The sequence below is a fragment of the Trachemys scripta genome, chromosome 12 (genome assembly GCF_013100865.1).
Source record: "Trachemys scripta elegans isolate TJP31775 chromosome 12, CAS_Tse_1.0, whole genome shotgun sequence".
In the NCBI taxonomy this organism is placed as follows: domain Eukaryota; kingdom Metazoa; phylum Chordata; order Testudines; family Emydidae; genus Trachemys; species Trachemys scripta.
The window spans coordinates 34141508-34148794 of NC_048309.1; the positions used below are offsets into that span (position 1 = coordinate 34141508).

The 7287-nt window shown below is 47.5% G+C and overlaps 1 pseudogene; it reads left to right on the plus strand.

The window, feature by feature from the left end:
- Positions 1 to 3391: 3391 nt before the first annotated feature.
- LOC117886082 lies at positions 3392 to 4829 on the plus strand (annotated as a pseudogene).
- Positions 4830 to 7287: the final 2458 nt, after the last annotated feature.

The window sequence follows — 7287 nt, forward strand, 5'->3', positions numbered from 1 at the left end:
CTGAGCTGTGAGGGTCCACCACTCAGGCCCTACTGGGTGGTATTTCTTGCATTGCCTAGCTTCACAGACTCCTCCCAACTAAGCTTGCAGTGGCAATGTGGAACTGTCAGAAGCCCACCCCGGCCTATGGGCCCAGTTTCTAATCCCAGAGGGTCTTATAGTTAGGGTTGGAAGAAATGGAGACTGCAACAGAGTGGGTGGCTTATGAAATGAAGAGGTGCATTTATGCTTGCCTCAGGCAACAGAGAGACCAGAAAACGCATGTTTACAGGGTTCTCAGCTCAAACATGTGTTACTGAACACTAGGGAAAGGGGAGGGGTTATGAATATTTATGTGTTTAATTATTGACTGTGTATTAAAATTCTAACTTCATCAAATTTATAGTGCAGAGGTTTTGTTTAATTTTTCTATGTACAGTTCATGGACTTTGCAGAGTGGGGAAATCAAACAGTGACAGAATTCATCCTCCTGGAATATGGGGATCTCCCAGAGCTGCAGATTTCTATCTTTCTGCTATTCCTGGTGATCTACATTGTGACCATGGCTGGGAACATCCTCATCATTGTGCTAGTGGTGGCTGATCAGCACCTCCACACCCCCATGTACTTCTTCCTGGGGAACTTGTCCTGTTTGGAGAACTGCTACACCTCCACCGTCCTGCCAAGGATGCTGGCTGGTCTCCTGACAGGGGACAGAACCATTTCTGTTAGCAGCTGCATCACGCAGTTCTATTTTATTGCTTCTCTGGTGTGTACATAATGTTAACTCTTATCCATGATGGTTTACGATCAGTATTTAGCCATATGTAAACCGCTACTTTATGCAGCCATAGCAAATGGTAGGTTATGTCTACATTTAGCAGCTGGGTCTTGGATGAGTGGGTTTCCAGCTATCACCGTAGTAATAATTTTGATGTCACAATTGTCTTTCTGCAGCCAAAATGAAATTGACAGTTTCTTTTGTGATTTCACCCCAGTAATAAAACTCAACTGCAGTGATCTCCGTGGGCTGAAGGTGGTGGCTTTCATATGCTCCTGAGCCTTCTCCCTGGTTCCTTTGTATTAACCCTGACATCCTATGTTTGCATCATCAGCACCATCCTGAGAATCCTGTCCAGCACCAGGAAACAAATGGCTTTTTCCACCTGCTCCTCTCACCTTACTGTGATTACAATTTACTATGGGATCTTGAAGGGAGGCGATGTGCTTCCCCGTCACCCCGGAGAGGCATGAGCTCCACCAGACACCAGAATGGGCGAAGCCAGAGAACTCCAAGCCCACCCCCCAGAGGGTCAGGTGCCAGACAGGAAGTATAAGAGCCCAACCCTAGAGTTCATTCAAGAGGCAGCCGCTGGAGAGGCCAGACGCCTCCAGCCCAGCTCCCACTGGGGAGACTCCAGCAACCAGCGGCAGACCTGGAGACTGGCATGACCGGCTGATACTTGACGCGGACCAGCATGTGGGAGAGTCGCTGAACCTACCCCTCGCCAGCTACCCTGAGGGTCCAATGGTGATCGACCCCTTGAGGACACCACCTTGACCCAGGTACCTCCAGAGAAGGAGTTGGGAAGTAGCCCGGGGGCAGCCAACCCGAGTCTGGCTACAAAACTGCTGGAACCCATGTCACTCTGTTGCGGCCAGGATCCCCACTGACACAGCAGCAGGCCTTTGGCCGCTGCTAGGGCCCCAGGCTGGGACACAGTGGAGTTGGAGGGCCTGCGTCCCCCGCTCCCACCCAACATGTGGGTGGCAGTCTCCCCCTCTCCCAGGCCGCTCAGATCCTGAAGCCCCAGTTGTGCTATTTACCTGCATTTGCTCAGCCCTGCCTGAGGATCTAAGCCTTAGACTCATTTCTGCTGTACCTATATAAACTGCAGCTCAGCCCCTGCCTGAGGGCCTGAGCCTTGAACTCTTTACTGCCCCGCCCTGACCCAGGGCCTGGGCCTGTTAACTGCTAACTGTTATCTATGTTTGCTCAGCCCCTGCCGGACAGCTTGAGCCAGGACTCCTGTGGTCCGACTGATTCCCCAGGGGCTAGTGTAGGGACTAAGGGTGGCGGTGTGGTTCTCTGCCGCCCCAGATATGGAAGAGCCCTGACGAACCCTCTCTACAGACCTTGATATGTGTCTATATGCTACCAGATACCAATGCACCAAGAGCCCTGAACAAAGTGTTCTCTGTCTTTTACATTGTCTTGACGCCCCTGGTCAACCCAGTCATCTACAACCTGGGAAACAGAGAGGTCAAGGAGGCCCTGAGGAAAGTTGTCAGTAACATCAGGGGTTTCTCAGAATCCCGATATTCAAGCTAACATGTTTAAGGTCAAATAAAATATGAAGTGATTGGACTGTGGTTCTTCCTTATTCAATCATGTGTCCCAGTGAAGTCACCAGACTCTGCATGTGAATAAAGATTATGCATGGGATTTTCCAAGGAGCCTAAGGAAATCGAGTTGGCTCACTGAGGGCTTGTCTACATGGACGGGCTGGTGGTGTTGCTGTATAGGAGGTGCGAGTTCTAAAGCACGTTAACATGCTGTGCATTCATTGATCTCTGTAGCTCCTCTAGGTGCTTTAAGGTAATGCTGTTTGCTCTTCGACTCCCTTACAAATCCCAACCTCTGCACATAAAACCCTCTAGAGGAGATGGACGAGGGCACAGACTGCAGGTGAGGGAGCCTCTCGGGCTCCGGCGGCGCAGGGTCCGGAGGCACGGGGCTGCCCGAAGCCGGTAGCACTCGGGCAGCCCGGCTCTTAAACAGAACCGAAGAGTCGGGGAGGAGCAGAGCCACCATTTTCCTGGACATGTTCGGCTTTTGGGCAATTCCCCCCCGGACGGGGGTTTGACTGCCGAAAAGCCGGACATGTCCGGGAAAAAGAGGACGTATGGTAACCCTAGTTTTTTGGTGTATGTGTGGGTGTGTAAAGGGGGGAGTTAACATCTTGTTCTGTGAACATTTTTCATATATTAATGTAACTGTTGTGCCTTTACTGGAGTTTCTCTTGATTTTGCACCAGCATAAGTGAGAATAAATTTGGGCCCATTGATTTCATTAGTTATTCCTAATTCAAAGTGTGTTGTGTGAGTGGAGCACCAAGCCTCATGGCTTTCAGTGGTGTTACTCCTGATTTACAACAGGATGAGTGACAGGAGAATATGGCTCACTGACCTCAGTAGAGTCACTCTGGATTAACACCAAAGTGAGCCCCCGAAGAATCAGCCCCCTTGACTGCAATAGGATTACTGCTGATTTATACTGGGGCGAGTGAAAGGAGACCTAGACCCACCATACCTGTCCATGTGGGGTGAGTGAGAGGAAAATCTAGCCATACACAAAGCTATTCAAATGTTGAGCCTTTTAGACTTCCGTGGATTTACTCTTACTTTATAATGGACTGGAGACTGGAGAAATCAAACATCCATCACAGAATTCATCCTACTGGGATTCAGGAATCTCCAGGAATTGCACACCCCTCTCTTCCTGCTGTTCCTGGTGATCTACATTGTGACCATCAGGGCCGGCTCCAGGCACCAGGCACCCAAACACATGCTTGGGGCGGCACCTGGTAAGGGGCGGCGGGGGGAGCGCGGCGCAGCAGTCCGCGGGGGTGGGTGCTCCAGCGGCACGGTGCGGCGCTCAGTGGGGGGGGCGGGTTCCGAAGCTCGGCGGGGGGGGGGGGCGGCACAGGGGCGGGGGCCGGGGGGGCGCGGGGTGGGGGGGGGGGGGCGGGCTCCGGCGCGCGGTGCTCGGCGGGGGAGCGGCGCTTTGGGGGGGGGTTCCGACGGCGCTCGGTTGGGGAGGTTCGGGGGGCGGCGCTTTTTTTTGCTGCTTGGGGCAGCAAAAAAGCTAGAGCCGGCCCTGGTGACCATGGCTGGGAACATCCTCATCATTGTGCTAGTGGTGGCTGATCAGCACCTCCACACCCCCATGTACTTCTTCCTGGGGAACTTGTCCTGCTTGAAGACCTGCCCAGGATGCTGGCTGGTCTCTTGACTGGGGACAGGACTATTTCATTTATTGACTGCATCACACAACTGTATTTCTTTGATTCTCTGGTATCTGTGGAATGTTGCCTCTTATCTGCAATGTCTTATGATCGGTATTTAGCGATATGCAAACATCCGTATTATTCAGCCCTTATGAACTAGGGTGACCAGACAGAAAATGTGAAAAATCGGGATGGGGGTGGGGGGTAATAGGAGCCTATATAAGAAAAAGACCCAAAAATCAGGACTGTCCCTATAAAATCGGGACATCTGGTCACCCTATTATGAACGGCAGCATCTGCTTCTGCCTGGCAGCTGGGTCTTGGGTAAATGGGTTTGTGGCTTGCACCATCACGACATGTTGGATATCACAAATGATTTATTGTGGACCCAATGAAATTGACCATTTCTTTTGTGATTATACCCTGTTAGTAAAACTGTCCTGCAGTGACACCCGCCTGATGGCTTTTGTGATCTTCCTGTTCTCCTCCATATTAACACTGCCTCCCTTTCTCTTAATCCTGGCATCCTATGTGTGCATCATCATCACCATCCACAAAAATCCTTCCACCGCTGGGAGGCAAAAGGCCTTTTCCAACTGCTCCTCTGATCTTAGAGTGGTGACAATCTTCTATGTAACCCTGATCATTGTCTATCTGCTTCCAGACACGGACACACTGAGAGACCTGTACAAAGTGTTCTCTCTCTTGTACACAGTCCTGACTCTCCATGCCAATCCACTCATCTACAGCCTGAGAAACAGAGAGGTGAAGGAGGCCCTGAGGAAATCTACTAGTGAGGCTATGAATTTCATAACAAATATCAAATTATTTTGTATGTAGCTATTGCACATTGCAATAAAGTCAAGATAATGGAAACTTATCTTGTGGCATGATGCTGTGAAACACAGGTCATACAAACAGCTCTTACTTACTAGAGCTGTTCTTTTAAATACAATGGGACACCTGCTGTCAGGAAGAGCTACCTGTACAAATAAGGGCAGCAGGGCCAAGCAATCCCTGACTCTGGGATGGATGGACCCTATATCTGCCTGGGGAAATGTGAGCTAATGGGGCAGAACCCATCCAGTTCCTACTGCAGTCAACTCCATTTATTACCCACTGATATCAATGGGAGTAGCAGGGAGTTGGAAATGGTGAATTTTCCCACAGTGCGGAGGGTCTACCTAACACATGTGTGTCACTCATTTCCCCACCTAGGCCCTATTTTCACCAGTGAAATGTAAAAGAAGTGGCCTGTAGCCTTTGTGTAGACCAGGGGTAGGCAACCTATGGCACGTGTGCTGAAGGCGGCACGTGAACTGATTTTCAGTGGCACTCACACTGCCTGGGTCCTGGCCACCAGTCCAGGGGGCTCTGCATTTTAATTTAATTTTAAATGAAGCTTCTTAAACATTTTAAAAACCTTATTTACTTTACATACAACAATAGTTTAGTTATATATTATAGATTTATAGAAAGAGACCTTCTAAAAACGTTCAAATGTATTACTGGCATGTGAAACCTTAAATTAGAGTGAATAAATGAAGACTCGGTACACCACTTCTGAAAGGTTGCCGACGCCTGGTGTAGACCCTTTACCAAGGGGAGGATTTCATCATCTCTCAGAAGTTGTCTTTCACTGGGGTTGTATCAGCAGCATCTTTCAATACATTTTCAAGACTGATAGTGATCTGTCTGTCTATCTGGTTGATTTAAAAACAATATATGGTGGGTTTTTTAGGCTACCCTAATTGCTCTTTATCTCTCCAGTCTTGGAATCACCGGGGTTTACAACAGCAACATATGTCAATAAAATTTAGGACTGACCTTTCTCTCTCTCTCTCCCTCACACCCTCTCTCTCTCTTTCTCTCAGATTAATTTTTAAAGAAAATGTTGTGGTTTTTTTACGCTACTAATGGTTTAAATGATATAATAATTATAAGATGTTGTGTTAAAAATGTAATAATGATAATGCTTCAATTTAAACTTTATTTTTATTATTCTTATTATCCTTCAGTATTACATCATGAGAATTTTCCTTAAAAAAGTAGCCTTCACAACATACAAGATCTTTAAGCTTAAAAAGGAGAAACTTATTGTCTAAATGTATCCCCACAAGTCAACAATAAATGCTGACCACAAATTAATGCCTTTGGTTTGGGTAGTCTAGAATGTTGTTAAACCTTCTGCAGAATTCCTGCATTTTAGCTGCTCATCTGTACTCACTCTCCTTTTACTCACCTTGAAATTCTCATAGTGTCTGTCTTGTGAAGGTCACTGATCATGATGTCTTGCACCCCCAATGTGTTCTTGAGCAGCTAGTTCATAGCCAAGTGCTCCAATAATCACTAGGATCATCTTTGTTCTAGTTTTCCGTAATCATTCCACTTCATACTTCACCCCCTTCACTTCTTGTTCCTTTTAATGTTTCTCTCTGCTGAGTTGGCAATACTAATAAACCTGGGCTTGTTTGTCATAATGAGTTTTATTTGTATATTACTGAACACAGAAGCTCTCTCTTTGACTCTGTGTGAGGCTATCATTCACACTCTCATGTGTTCCTAGAAATGAGAAAACAGAATAAACTTCCCTTTCTTCAAAACGAAGATTATAATAGCTACCCCCTCGTGTGACCATGTGAAGGTTAATACATTAAGATTCAGACTGGACTTTGCATTTACTGGCCATGATACAACACCTTCCTGTTTAATGGCTTTGACTTTAGTGGGTCTACATCAGTGTAAAATCACAGGGACAGTTTTGATTTGCTCCCACTGTATGAGGCTGTGTGTAAATATTATTATAGTTGGTAGCAGGGAACCTGGAGATGAATCTAAAGTTGGTGGCATATGAGTGGCTTCCTTTCCAGTCAGTAGAATTATTGTGGATAGAATCAAATCAACAGTAGTGTAAACGGGAGGAGAACATGACCCTATAAGCACATTATCCAGGTAATGAACCCTCATGGTGTGAGGCAATTGCCCATGAGGCCAGGAAGAAGCAATTCCTCCCCCCCACCCACACCACCAGGTTTGGTTTTCCTCTCACTTATTGCAGTTTTACACCAGTGTGGCTGTGATGACTTCACTGGAGTTACTCATAATTTACACCAGCATAAGTGAGGGATTCTCACTCCAACCAGTCGGGCAGACTCCCCAGGGCCATGTGGTGACAACTATTGTGTCCAGATTTGGGCACCGCACTTTAAGCAAGATGGGGACAAATTTGACAGGCTTTGGACGTGAAGGATCAGGGAATGGCAGAATGTTAGTTTCCAGCCCCAGTGACCTGGACAAC